At 44.2% G+C, this 14,346-nt stretch overlaps 1 protein-coding gene across 3 annotated transcripts in view; it reads right to left on the bottom strand.

Moving 5' to 3' along the window:
• TLN2 (talin 2) overlaps window positions 1-14,346 on the bottom strand; it is a 488,673-nt gene that overhangs the window by 415,434 nt on the left and 58,893 nt on the right. The window contains exon 3 of one of the 3 annotated variants that reach the window (XM_029064741.2): window positions 12,323-12,392. The exons of the other annotated variants lie outside the window; for them this stretch is intronic. The gene's annotated coding sequence lies outside the window, so the exon portion shown is untranslated. The remainder of the gene's footprint in view (window positions 1-12,322; window positions 12,393-14,346) is intronic. 3 annotated transcript variants of the gene reach the window in all.

Below are 14,346 nucleotides of genomic sequence, written 5' to 3' on the forward strand. Positions count from 1 at the left end.
CAGACTTCCCTATCACCGTGGATGGCATGACCGTCCTTCCCGTCTCTCGGGCCCGCGATCTCGATGTCATCCTTGACCCGTCTCTCTCGTTCACCCCACACATCCTATCCGTTACCGAGACCTGCCGGTTTCACCTTTACAATATCGCCAAGATCCAACCTTGCCTCTCCACCCAATCGGCTACCTTACTGCTATGGGCTCTCGTTATTTCCCGGCTAGACTACCGTGTCAGCCTTCTCTCTGATCTCCCTTCCTCCTCTCTCGCCCCGCTCCGGTCTATTCTTCACTCCGCTGCCCAGCTCATCTTCTTGCAGAAACGATCTGGGCATGTCACTCCCCTTCTTAAACACCTCCAGTGGTTGCCTATCAACCTCCGCTCCAAACAAAAACTCCTCACTCTAGGCTTCGAGGCTCTACGTCACCTTGCCCTTTCCTACCTCTCCTCCCTCTCTCTTTCTACCGCCCAACCCGGACGCTCCGCTCCTCCGCCGCCCACCTCCTCACCGTCCCTCGGTCTCGCCTATCCCGCCGTCGACCCCCGGGCCACGTCCTCCCGCGGTCCTGGAACGCCCTCCCTCCTCACCTCCGCCAAACCGATTCTCTTCCCCTCTTCAAAACCCTACTTAAAACTCACCTCCTCCAAGAGGCCTTCCCAGACTGAGCTCCCCTTCTCCCTCTACTCCCTCTACCACCCCCCCTTCACCTCTCCGCAGCTTAACCCTCTTTTTCCCCCATTTCCCTCTGCTCCTCCCCCTCTCCCTTGCCATCCCCTCAGCACTGTACTCGTCTGCTCAACTGTATAGATTTTCATTACCCTATTTATTTTGTTAATGAATTGTACATTGTTTTGATTCTATTTAGTTGCCACTGTTTTTACGAGATGTTCTTCCCCTCGACTCTATTTATTACCATTGTTCTTGTCTGTCCGTCTCTCCCGATTAGACCGTAAGCCCGTCAAACGGCAGGGACCGTCTCTATCTGTTGCCAACTTGTTCATTCCAAGCGCTTAGTACAGTGCTCTGCACATAGTAAGCACTCAATAAATACTATTGAATGAATGAATGAATGCCCTGAACATTTCTGTAGAAAGATAATCCCGGCAGCGGAGTGAAGTACGGACTTGAAGTGGGGAGAGGCAGGAGGTTGGGAGGTCAGAAAGGAGGGTGATGCAGTAATCCAGTCGGGATAGGATAAGCGATCATACTAACGTGGTAGTGGTTTGAATGGCGAGGAAAGGGTGGATCTTGGTGATGTTGAGAAGGTGAGACTGGCAGGATTTGGTGACAGAGTGAATATGTGGGGTGAATACGAGAGCAGAGTCAAGGATGACCCCAATGTCGTGGGCTTGTGAGACAGGAAGGATAGTTGTGCCGACCACAGTGACGGGAAAGTTCGGGAGAGGACATGTCTGTCTCCCACTCTAGACCGTAAGCTCCTTGTGGGCAAGGAATCTGTCTACTAATTCTGTTGTGCTGACTCTCCCAAGCACTAGTACAGTGCTTTGCACACAGTAAGCAATCAATAAAGACAATTGGTTAATTGATTCCTCACGCTCAATTCCATTTCTCTTGGCCTAACTCTTGCCTATCAACAGTTTCTCTTACTGTCACACCCTAAATACTGCTCCACCCCACCTTCCCTGCCCCAGACCTCTCTCTGAGTCGGGCACAAGATAAGCAGGTGTTGGAGTTAGACCAAATCTGCATCATTTGTGGATGTATAAAACAGCTTATCACATATATTGAATCTGGGAACTAGGCCTCTAGCATTTAATTTTTCCTACATTATTCATATTGAGACAACATTTCTGTTTCTCTGAATCCAAAGCAAATTCAGCATTAATAAAATATTACAGCCCCATTTACACAGTTTTTAACATTTCATCTAGATGGCATCCAGACATCTTTTTTTTCCTAGTGTGCAGTTAACAAGAGCATGAGCTGAGATCACTGTCAAAAAAAAGTCAAATTCCATGCGAACACTCATCATCAATTGGAAACGGGAGGGTTAATACCTCACGGCCATGGTTTTCTCTTTACAGATGTTGAGTCATAACAAAAACTAGGAGGAAGCAAGTCATGGGTATTCTCTTTGGCCATCACAAAGAACAGCAAAAATGTGGTGAGAGCACAAAACAAGATCTTATTCCTCTAAGCCTGAAAGAATGTGCATTTAAGGTTAAAACTACAATCAAACCCGATACACCCAGTCCTTCCAAGAGTCTGCACAATTTGATGAATAACAAAACACTGGGAAACCAGTCCTCAAAATGATATTCAGCTGGGAACAGACGATTAACACACCGATTTTTTCCACGTTATTTTACTTTGAAATAAAAGCTGGCATCCGTGGACTCTTATGTATTGAATTCTCCGCCAAATTCTACGCCAGAACATCACTCATAGAGCATGCTTCAATTATACTTAAATTATACAAACACACACAAAATACCTTCCTGGTGAATGCACTCCACGTGAGACGAACATCAGGGTGAACTGGTCTGGGAGGCTAAGTGCCAGGCAGAAATTAAGAAGCATATGTGGCCCACATGGAAAGTATTGTTAGAAAAGAATTCTCTCTGGTGAATGCAATGATCCCTACTTTCTTACTATGTTAACACTCCCTTCTGAAAATGAGAGGTGACAGTGACTCTGCGTGTGTGTGTGTGTGTTTGTGTATGTGTGTTGGAGGCTGGGGGTAGGGAGGAGAGAATGATGAAATGCCACCTATTCCAAATTTAGTTCTAGATTCTCTACCTCTACAACTTGCAATCGTGTAGCAGGTCAGAACAATGGATGTTTTTTGCCCTGTCCAGTAAATGGGAGGCCACCAAATATCCACCAGCTCTGTTACATTGTCCTCTCCCAAGCACACAGTACAGTGCTCTGCACACAGTAAATGCTCAATAAATTTGATTTGTCAACCAAATGAAGCTAAATTGGGTTAAATCCCTGCTCATTTACAGAACAGGGAAGCTCTGAGAAACACTATGATTCTATGAGCATGTGCTTTCGCTATGGTTTTGCACAGAATGCTGGTGGGGAATTAAGGAATGTTATTTAGGCAAGTTGTGCCTGATTCATTCAGTAGTATTTATTGAGCGTTTACTATGTGCAGAGCACTGTACTAAGCGCTTGGGATGAACAGGTCGGCAATAGATAGAGACAGTCCCTGCCATTTGATGGCCTGATGACAGAAAGAGATGTGATGCTGGAAGCAACAACTGTTCACAACTACATGGCACTGGCCAAGTCTCAGAGGTCATAAAACAAGTTTTCCTTAGCGTGGGGCTCATCAGGAACAAATCCTGTTTTGGGTTTGAGGCTGATCACCTAAATCAAGAAATCAATCCAGTGGAACCACATTTCTCCTCATAACAAAATGGGTCTTATTAAGAATCTTAGTGTTTTGGCATGTTTTCCCATTCCCACCTCTTGTAGAGATTTCTTCTCCAGAGCACAAACATTTCCAAATGTGAATATCGGACTAAAGGAGCAACATGGCCTAACAGAAAGAGCAAGGGCCTGGAAGTCAGAGGACCTGGGTGCCGATTCCGACTCTGCCACATGCCTCCTGTGTGACCTTGAGCAAGTCACAAATCCTCTGTGCCTCAGTAACCTCAACTGTACAATGGGGATTCAATATCTGTTCTGTGTCCTACTTAGATTGTGAACCCTTGTGGGACTGTGTCTGATCTGATTATCTTGCATCTTCCCCTGCACTTAGAGTAGCGCCTGACACGTGTAAATACTTAATGACCACAATTATTATTATTGCTATCATTACTATTATTAAAGGAGGGAGAAGAAAAGGGAGAATGACATGGGGGTGCTTGCTTAAGGAAGAGGTGACACCATTCACAATTCTTCTCATCCACAAATACCAAAAAGTCTTCTCTCTGTTTTATGTATCCACATCTCCAACACAGCTTTACATCAAGCTGTCTTCTCTGGTTCCTGCACAGTCCAAAGTTGGTGACTTGGTCTTCCAGAGCTAAAGATACTCCCTCTGCCTGAGAAAATTCTTCTCTGGTTTCATTTTTCTTCTCCATCCTTACTGGGCTGTTTCTCCATATGCTTTTCCTAAAAACAGGCCTGGGATCAAACTGACTCATTTCCACAAACAAAATCCCTCCCCCTTATGCTACCTGTGGCCAAATTCCCACACGGGAGAAGGGAAAGATCAAGGTGACTCACTGGGAAAACAAAACTGAATATGAAATGACCAATAATGTTAACCGGTTTCCAAACCAACACTCAAATAATTAAACAATCCAGTCTTGCAAGTCATTTTTAAAAACTCTACAAGCCCGCAAAAATTTTCACCACACTCTCCACAAAAGGAGCTATTCTGACCTTAACACATCCTCAATCAAGATTAATGCAGCAATGAACTTTCATACAGAAAACTATACAACCGAAATAAAAAGTAGAAAATCTTAAGGTAGGGGAAATTCAATTAAGTAAAGTTGGATTAACACTGTTCAAATATTTACAACCAGGTGATTTCTCATAGGCCTCTGAATCTTGAATTAAATCCACTTTTTTCCAACACTAAACTATCAGCCCACCCAAATTCATGGAGAACTCATTTCCCACCAATTATCTAATCTAAAAACACGCTACATATGAACACACGTGCGGTTTGCAATAGGAGGTTCTATAATGCAGTAAACATATTAGTGGTTTGAAACAGACACAAATGCCAGAAATCATATTACTGGACTTATTAATGTCCCATTTTGGACAATCATCTTAAATCTGCATTCTGTCTAGCCCTTGTCTATTTATGAAGCTTGTTAAATCACCATCAAGAACATCGGAAGGCAGCTGGTGGACATCATGGCGACATTTCTTGCTACTTTCCCAGGCATTTTTATTTATTTATAGAAATATACCTGTGAGCTGGTGTTTTAGGTGCCCGCACCATGCCAAATATGAAAGCAAAAATATATGAACAGTTTTACTGTCCTCTAACAAGATCTCCTAATTATCATAAAAATTTCAGGTTAAAGGTCTCATGTCGGGGTGAGAGTTGGATGGAATTCAGGAGGGGAGGGAATTCCCAAACCAACAGTTTTCCAGGATGGATATCCTGCCTCTAGTTCTTTGGGAACAGAGGTTGAAATAGGGGTTGCAAGCACTCCAGCTAATCTGCACCAAAGATGCTGGAGGAGAAAGAGAGGTTCTTGAGAGGTTTTAGTATTTAGCATTTCCTGGCTTCCTCCAGAAGGCTAGTCATTGAATTGGGAAGCACCGTGGCCTAGTGGAAATAGCAAGGGCCTAGGAATCAGAAGACCTGTGTTCTAAACCCAGATCCGTCACTTGTCTGCTTTGTGACCACAAGCATGTCACAACTTCTCTGTGCCTCAGTTATTTCGTCTGCAAAATGGAGATTAAGACTGTGAGGCCCACGTGGGTCATGGACTGTATCCAACATAATTCACTTGTATCTAGTCCAGCACTTAGTACAGTGCCTGGAACACAGTAAATGCTTAACAAATACCATTTTAAAAAATGGATCCATAAAAGATGAGGTCCCAGTCCCCAGAATGTCTCAGGGATTTGTTCACCAGCAACCTCAACCTCCCTTTCCAGGACCCTGACCAGGGTTTGGTTTTCTTGATTCAACAATTTTGAAGGTCCTGCTATCTCAGCATCCTGGGAAAATGAGCATTCTTCCTTCATATAATCCTCTACTATCTTTAATGGGCATCTAGAAAGTCTTTACGAGTATCCGCAAACTTCCAGCAACATATGAGCCTGAGAGTTTCACTCCTAAGTTTCAGAGCCTTGTCTCAACAATGAAATAATAATACTTGGCAAAGTGTAGCAAAATCTCCACACAAAAGGCACTTTCACTGCCCAAAATGTGATATGAAAGCCAGACCACTGCAATGCTACCAATATTATCCCTCTTTTACTTATGGCCCCTGCATCAAGAGATGTTCATTATCCTTACCCAGAAAACATTTTTTCCTCCAAGCCGCAGTCCAGGTCTCCATATGACTAACCAGACTTAGCCATTTGTTCCCAGCCAAAACCTCTCTTCAATCACTAGCATGACTGGGGCGGGTGTTGTGTTGAGGCGGGGAGAGGGTGGCAGGAGGACGGAGGAGAGGGAAGAGAGGGGAGGGACTGAAGAGGAGTCAGACTTCACTCTGAGTCACCTTGTTTGAGCAGGGAGGATAAGCTGGCTAGGGGTGATGCTGACCCTCCCTGAGGCACAGCCAGGCTCCAGGGAGGCAGAATTCCCATCCTCCAGTCTCCGAGCCAGGAAGACATTCAAGCACTATCTAGCTGGAAGGCTTGGGGCAGTCTACACCCACACTCTTATTATATTAACATTGGTATTTGTTAAGCGCTTACTATATGCAGAGCACTGTGGTAAGCGCTGGGGTAGATACAGGGTAATCAGGTTGTCCCACATGAGCCTCGCAGTTAATCCCCATTTTACAGATGAGGTAACTGAGGCACAGAGAAGTTAAATGATTTGCCCACAGTCAAACAGCTGACAAGTGGCAGAGCCGGGAGTCAAACTCATGACCTCTGACTCCCAAGCCTGGGCTCTTTCCACTGAGCCATGATATGGCCCACTTGACCACCATTGAGGGACCTATTTTAAAATATTTCAAAAGTTCATTTACTCATTTATTCAATTCATTCAGTCAAATTTATTGACTGGATGCCCCTGTGGGCCACGGATTGTGTCCGACCTGATTATCTTGTATCTACCCCAGTGCTTAGAACAGTGTTTGGCACATAGTAAGCGCTTAACAAATACCACAATGATGATTATTATCATTATTATTATGGCAGTCGTCTCTGACCTGGCCACCCTCCTTTCCTCTTATCTCACTCCCTTCTGTACTTGGATTTGCTCCCTTTATTCATCCCACCGCCCCCTTAGCCCCACAACCCTTATGTAGATAGTGGTAATTTATTTATATTACTGTCCGTCTCCCGGTCTAAACTGTAAGGTTGCTGTGGGCAGGGAATGTGTCTGCTATTGTTATACTGAACTCTCCCAAGTGCTTAGTATACTGTTCTGCACACACTAAATGTTCAATAAATATGACTAAATGTGTACATATCCCTAATTTATATATATATGTATATTGATGTCTCCCCCTCTAGACTGTAAGCTCATTGTTGGCAGGGAATGTGTCCACTAACTCAGTTATATTGCTATATTATACTCTCCCAAGTGCTAAGTACAGTGCTCCACATATATTAAGAGCTCAATATATATGATTAATAATAATAGTAATGGTATTAATAAGAGTAGCTTTCTCATTTAAGATACTTATTAGATATTTGAAGGGGATCTCTTGGGCCAGAGCTTGGGCCTGGGAGACAGAAGGACTTGGGTTATACTCCCGGCTCTGCTACTTGTCTGCTGTTTGACCTTGGGCAAGTCACTTCACTTCTTTGTGCCTCAGTTACCTCATCTGTAAAATGGGGATTGCCACTGGGAGCTCCATATGGGACAGGGACTGTGTACAACTTGGTTACTTGTAATTACCCCACCACTTACAACAGTGCCTGGCACAGAGTAAGCACTTAATAACATAAAAAAGGGATTGGGTATACCAACTGCATTGTACTCGTTTAAGTGCTTAGTACAGTGCTCTGCCCATTAAGCCCTCAACAGGTACTTTTGATCAGTTGATAAGCCCACAAGCAGGTGAAGGACAAAGTTGCCGATGAGACATGTTCATACAACCTTCCTGTGTCAGCACCACCAACTCCAGAGAGAGGGGAGGGGCAAGAAAGCCTTATCCTCAGGGTAAAAGGTCAGTCAGGAAAGGAAAATGCCTGGTATAACGGCAAGCTTTGTTCTTCATGGCCTTTTTTATATAATCCTTTGCTCTGAAGAAAATGCCAAAACTGCCACGGTTATGGTCTACTTCAGGGGGCAGTTCTTCAACTGAAGCAAATAAAGACCTCATTGTTGACTCATTTAACAATGCCAAAATTTATCTGAGGGAAGCCAACAACACAATAAAGAGATCTGTCTTTAATAGAATGGGAATGCCCTGAAACCAGGAGAAAAACACTTGCTTACATTCCCACCCAAGCTCTTATCTTCTAGACTATAAATTTGTTTCTAGACTATAAATTCCTTATGGGCAGGGAAAATGACTGCTAATTCTGTTGCTCTGCACACAGTAAGCACTCAATGAATATCATTGATTGATTGATCTGGGACTGGGCTATCCTCCTCAATCACCCTGGCTAGGCAAATTTCCATGATCCCAGTGTCAGAAGGAGCTTCAGTTGGGGTGGGAGGCAACATGGCCTAGTGGTCAAAGGAGCATGAGACTAGGAGTTAGAAAATCCAGCTTCTAGTCCCAGCTCTGCCACTTGGCTGCTGGGCAAATCCCTTAGCCTTTTTGGCCTCAATTTCCTGAACTGGGGAATGAATTACCTGCCCTGCCTCCCTCTTAATAATAATAATAATTATTGAAGTATTTGTTAAATGCTAATTATATGCCAGGCACTGTACTAACGGCTGAGGTGGATATAGGCAAATCGATATAGACAGAGTCACATGGGGCTCACGGTCTCATTCCCCATTTCACACATGGCAGAGCCAGGATTAGAACCCTGGTCCTCTGACTCCCAGACCCGTGTTCTTTCCACTACGCCACGCTGCTTCTCCCCTAGAGCTTAGTACAGTGCCTGGCACATAGTAAGTGCTTAACCAAAACCATTTAAAAAAAGTGTTACAAACATTGATGGAAGAAAGAGAATCATCAATCCATGTGACTTACTGAGTGACCCCTATGCACAGTATCCAGCATTTTGGGGAAGTCACCAGAAGCAAAAACACCACAGTTCCTGCCCCTAAGAGTTTATAACCTAATGAAATTGAGGACTATCCAAAGCAATCTCAAGGTGTCTGGGAACATAGTGAAGAGCAAAGGCTCAATTGCAATGCAGCAGAAGCAGAACTACAGGGACATACCCAGGATGCCTGAACTGTAGGTTATTAACAGAGAGACCTGTCAAATTAGTATCTGCCTACAGCATGTGCACAAGGGGGAATCCAAGGTCTGCTCTCTGTCATTTAAATAATTTCCAAATGAGTTCTCAGACACTCAAGAATTGGGAGTATTCCCCAAGATTCACAAGCAAAAACCAAAACACTGTTAGTGATTTGGTGTTGGGGTAAATTCAAGGGCAGAAATCTGAGCCACAGAGTTAACCCAAGAACACTGTCTTGGAGCTGCAGTAATGCTGGCCAAGGGCATGGATTCAAATACTTGAATGCAATAAGGCATCCTGAGGGCCACCAAGAGATCCAGGGATCACATCTCCTCCAAGAAGCTACCCCTTAATACTGACTCATCTAACTCTGTAATCTGCCACTATCCCCCCACTCCCTCTTCAAATGCCATTTCAGCATTTTCACATAAGTGCTTAACACTATTATACACTGGGGTAGATAAAAGATAATCAGGTCCCACATGGGGCTCAGAGTCTAATAATAGTAATATTAATTGTGGTATTTGTTAAGCGCTTACTATGTGCCTGGCACTGTACTAACTGCTGGGATAGACACAAGGTAATTGGGTTGGACAGAGTTCCTGTCACACATGGCTCACAGTCTTAATCCATGTTTTACAGATGAGGCTATTGAGGCCCAGAGAAGTTAAGTGACTTGGCTAAGGTCACACTGCAGACAAGTGGCAGAGTTGAGAATGGAACCCAGGTCCCTCTGACTCCCGGGCTTGTACCTTATCCACTAGGCCAAGCTGCTTTCCACAGGAAATTGGAGGGAGAGCAAGTAATACTAATAATAATGGTGGTATTTGTTAAGCGCTTACTCTGTGCAAAGCACTGTTGTAAGCGCTGGGGGATACAAGGTGATCAGGTTGTCCCACGTGGGGGTCACAGCTTTAATCCCCCTTTTACAGATGAGGTAACAGGCACAGGGAAGTTAAGTGACTTGCCCGAAGTCACACAGCTGACAAGCAGAGGGGGCCGGGATTCGAACCCATGACCTCTGACTCCCAAGCCCGGGCTCTTTCCACTGAGCCATTTTGCAGATGAGGGACCTGAGTCAAAGAGAAGTTATATGATTTGCCCAAGGTCACAGAGAAGGTACATGAAGGAGATGGGATTAGAACCCAAGACCCTCTGACTCTCAGGCCCATGCTCTTTCCACTAGGTTACACTGCTTCTCATCCCATCACCTAAACACTAGTGTACTCCCTCACCCCCACCCTGGGGTACTTCTATTCAAATCTTTAATCTCTATTGCTTCCCCCTACCTGTAATTTATTTTCGTTGTTTCTTCCTCACTCAGATTGTAATTCCTGAAGGGCAGGGATCATGCCTATTTTACTGTACACTCCTAAATGTTTAGTTCAGTACTTAGCACACTAGGTGAGCAGTAAATACTACTGATATGTGGCCTTTGGGGCAGAGGACTAACCAGCAGCAGAAATGGCCTTAAATTATCAGAGGAACTGGATTGAGTTTCCAAGGAAAAATGAACTGCCCAGGGTGGGCAGGCTAGATTTCTCTTCATAGACCTGGGCCTGCTTGGTCTCCCCGTTAATCGGGGAGGACACAATCCATGTCCCACATGGGGCTCACAGTCTTAATCCCCATTTTACAGATGAGATAACTGAGGCACAAAGAAATGAAATGTTACAAGGTTACACAGCAGACAAATGGCAGAGCTAGTACTAGAACCCAGGTCCTTTTAATTCCCAGGCCCATTCTCCATCCACTAGGCCATGCTGTTTCTCTAACAGAGCACTTTACTAAGCGCTTAGGAGAAGACAATGAAATAGAGCTCACTACAGTTTAGAGAAGATGACACTGAAATTAAAACAAAAATGGGAAATGGCAGGGTATATGGATACATACATTAGAGCTGTGGGCCTGAGGATGGGGTGAATATCAAGTGTATAAAAGGTAGAGATCCAAATGCCTAGGCAATGCAGAAGGAAGGGAAAATAGGGGAAATGGGAGCTTTTAGAGTTATGATTTCAGGAGTGCTTCAAAGATGGGAAGATTCATTTATTTCACTCAATTGTATTTAATGGACACTTACTGTGTTCAAGGCGCTGTATTAAGCACCTGGGAAAGTACACTAACAATAAACAGATACATACCCTGCTCACAAGAGTGGTGGCCTGTCATATGAGCTGAGTCCCCCAGGAAGCAGATTTGGATCCCGAAGGCCGGTCCCCCAAAGTATGGGTCCAGGACCACCTCCCCTTCCAGCTGAACCCTAGGCCAGTGGAGCAGGGCTGAAGCATATTAGTTGCTCATTAACGTCAGGATGTTTGGTGGTTTATCAGGCAACCAGGGCGTGGAATCACCACACTCTCCTTGTCCCTAGTGACCAATTCAACAAGATGCTCTCTCCCTCTAGCCTTTCCAACTTGGCCCTACAGACACACAAACCTGCAGAGCAAAGGAAGTTCAAGTGTTACCATGCCCACCGCCATCACCATCAATTCCTTCAAGCGAATTTTTGGTCCTGAAGCCTTAGAAATGTCATTCTGTCATTTGATGGTTTGATGGGAGTCTCAATCAGTCTCAGTATTTATTGAGCACTGTTTGGACAGTACTGTACTAAGTGCTTGAAAGAGTACAATATAACAGAGCTAGGCCCATGACGATCTTACAATCCATATTCATGTTTATCTTCCCCTCTAGAGTGTAGGTTCACTGTGGGGAGGGAACGTGCCTACCAACTGATATAATTGTACACTCCCAAGCACTTAGTACAGTGTTCTGCACACAGTAAGAACTCAATAAATATGATTGCTTGATTGACCAATTTATGATCAAACCAATCAGGGCCTGCTCGGAAAGGGAAAGGGGCTCTCTTCCCCACCACTCCACGAACCCATCGCCAATCAGAAGCTCTCATCCCATGGTGTTATTGAGGGCAGTGTGAACTATTAAAATACAGTCAGACTTGACTCCACGACTTTGTTGAATGCAAGAGGGCCTCGAGATCAGGCTGTCACCCACAGCTGCTACCTCACAAACATCCAAGTGAGGAATGAGTATCTAAACTAACATCTGTGTAAAGGGAACATCCTGATTATGTTCAAGTGAATGACTCACTAAATAAACAAATGCGGCCCCTGAAAGGGAAAGAAAACGCAAAAGTGGGCCACAATTTGCTAGAAATTCAAATGGAAAAACTGGGATTTTGTGTAAATTGGACAGCACACTGACTCCTCCATCTTCATTCACTTAGAGTCAAATGTGACCAAACTCTAGAAACAATGGTTAGTAGAGGGGAATGTTACAATTCAAAGGAAATGCAACAGAAGAAAACAACTTACTAGGAATTAAGCCAATTTACTCGATACTACTGCTTATCATCAGCATTGCATCTTCTAATGAGAAATTGGCCTGTGGGGAGGAAAACAAGAGGTTGGATTTGGATGAGAGAAAATGAGTTGTCCTCGAATTTATCTTGCTGTTGCTCAGTGTTCCCGGAGTTCATTCTCTAAATGATTCCTTTCTCTTTCTGCTTCACATGTCAGAGGAAAACCTCATGCAGAAAGCTCCCAAGTGCACCGTTAGATGGGAAGGGCAGCAGGGTCTAGTGGAAAGAGCCCAGGCCTGAGAGTCAAGGGACCTGGGTTCTAATCCCAGCTTCACTGTTTGTGGCTGTGTGGCCTTGGGAAGCCATTTAACTTCTCTGAGCCTCAGTTTCCTTATCTATAAAATAGGGATCAGATCGCTGTACTGCCTCCTGTTTAGAATGTGATCCCCATGTGGGATGGGGATTCTGTCTGTCCTGATTATCTATCTACTCTAGCACTTAGCATAGTTCTTGGCTCATAGTAAACTAGACAGAGCACAGGCCTGGAAGACAGAAGATCATGGGTTCTAATCCTAGCTCCACCACTTTGTCTGCTATGTTACCTTAGGCAAGTCACTTCGCTTCTCTGTGTCACAGTTGCCTCATCTGTAAAATGGGAATGGAAACTGTGAGATCCAACCTGATTTTCTTGTATCCACCTCAATGTTTAGTACAGTGCCTGGGCACATAATAAGAGCTTAACAAATTTAACAAACACCCCAATTATTAGTATTATTATTATGTTCTAGTGCAGAACTCCTCTCCATGACCAATGGGGAGCAGCATGGCCTAGTGGATAAAGCACGGGCCTGGAAGCCAGAGGATCTAGGTCCACCTGCCTATTGTGTGCCTTTGGGCAAGTCACTTAACCGCTCTGTCTCAGTTTGCACAACTGAAAAATGGGATTTCAATACCTGTTCTCCCTCCTACTTGACTGTGAGCCCCATGTGGGACAAAGACTGCATCCACTCTGATTAACATATCTACCTCTGTGCTTAGAACAGAGAGTAAGTGCTTAACAAATACTATTTTTTAAAAAAGGCCTTAAGAGACTGTAAGTTCATTGTGGGCAGGGAATGTGTCTGTTTATTGTTACACTGGACTTCCCAAGCCCTTAGTACAGTGTTCTGCCCACAGTAAGTGCTCAATAAATACTACTGAATGAACCCCATCTGAAAATGAACTTGAATGAGGAAGCATCCAGCCTTTTATTCTAAAGTTTTTTCACAACATAAAACAGCCTGCTTTAAAGGAAACAGACAAACCACAGAAACCTTTAACTCAAACACTGATTCCTCATGGCCTTTATTTGGTGTTCACCACCCCATTCCCCGAAAGCAAATACTACTCCGAGAGCCACTTGAAGCTGGAGTCTGGCATTAACAGCTGCTGTCCATTATACACTGAGGATTAGTTAATGCACTGCACTGCCCCATTCGCTCTGGGACTAAGAGAAGAAGCAAAGGCAAGAGTATGTGGATTAGCCTTGAGAGCCAAATAGAATTTCCCACAGAAATTCACTCACTTATGCTATTATGTGTTGCGGTTTTTTTTCCACTAGGCATTTTGGGTAGGGCATGGTTATGGAATCATTCATTCATTCAATAGTATTTATTGAGCACTTACTATGTGCAGAGCACTGTACTAAGCACTTGGAATGTACAAATCGGCAACAGATATAGTCCCTGCCCACTGACGGGCTTACAGTCTAACTGGGGGAGAGGGAGAGAGAATCAGAGGACATTCATCCACCAATGTCAGCCTGTTTGGTTGGATACAGAATCACATCGCATCAGAATAGTCTGTGCATGTGCACACTAAGTCAGATTCAGTTTGTACTACTGAGCAAGGTTTCCTTAATTCAGTGGCCTGCAAGAGCATAACCTCCATATTACAGGAGAAATGGGTGCATGTCCCATAAGCTCACGTTCAGGTGCAAAATAATGTTTCCACCGAAAAACTATTGAAATGGAAAGTTTGACTAAGCACAGCAAAACT

This window comes from Ornithorhynchus anatinus, chromosome 5, assembly GCF_004115215.2.
Source record: "Ornithorhynchus anatinus isolate Pmale09 chromosome 5, mOrnAna1.pri.v4, whole genome shotgun sequence".
NCBI classification, from domain to species: domain Eukaryota; kingdom Metazoa; phylum Chordata; class Mammalia; order Monotremata; family Ornithorhynchidae; genus Ornithorhynchus; species Ornithorhynchus anatinus.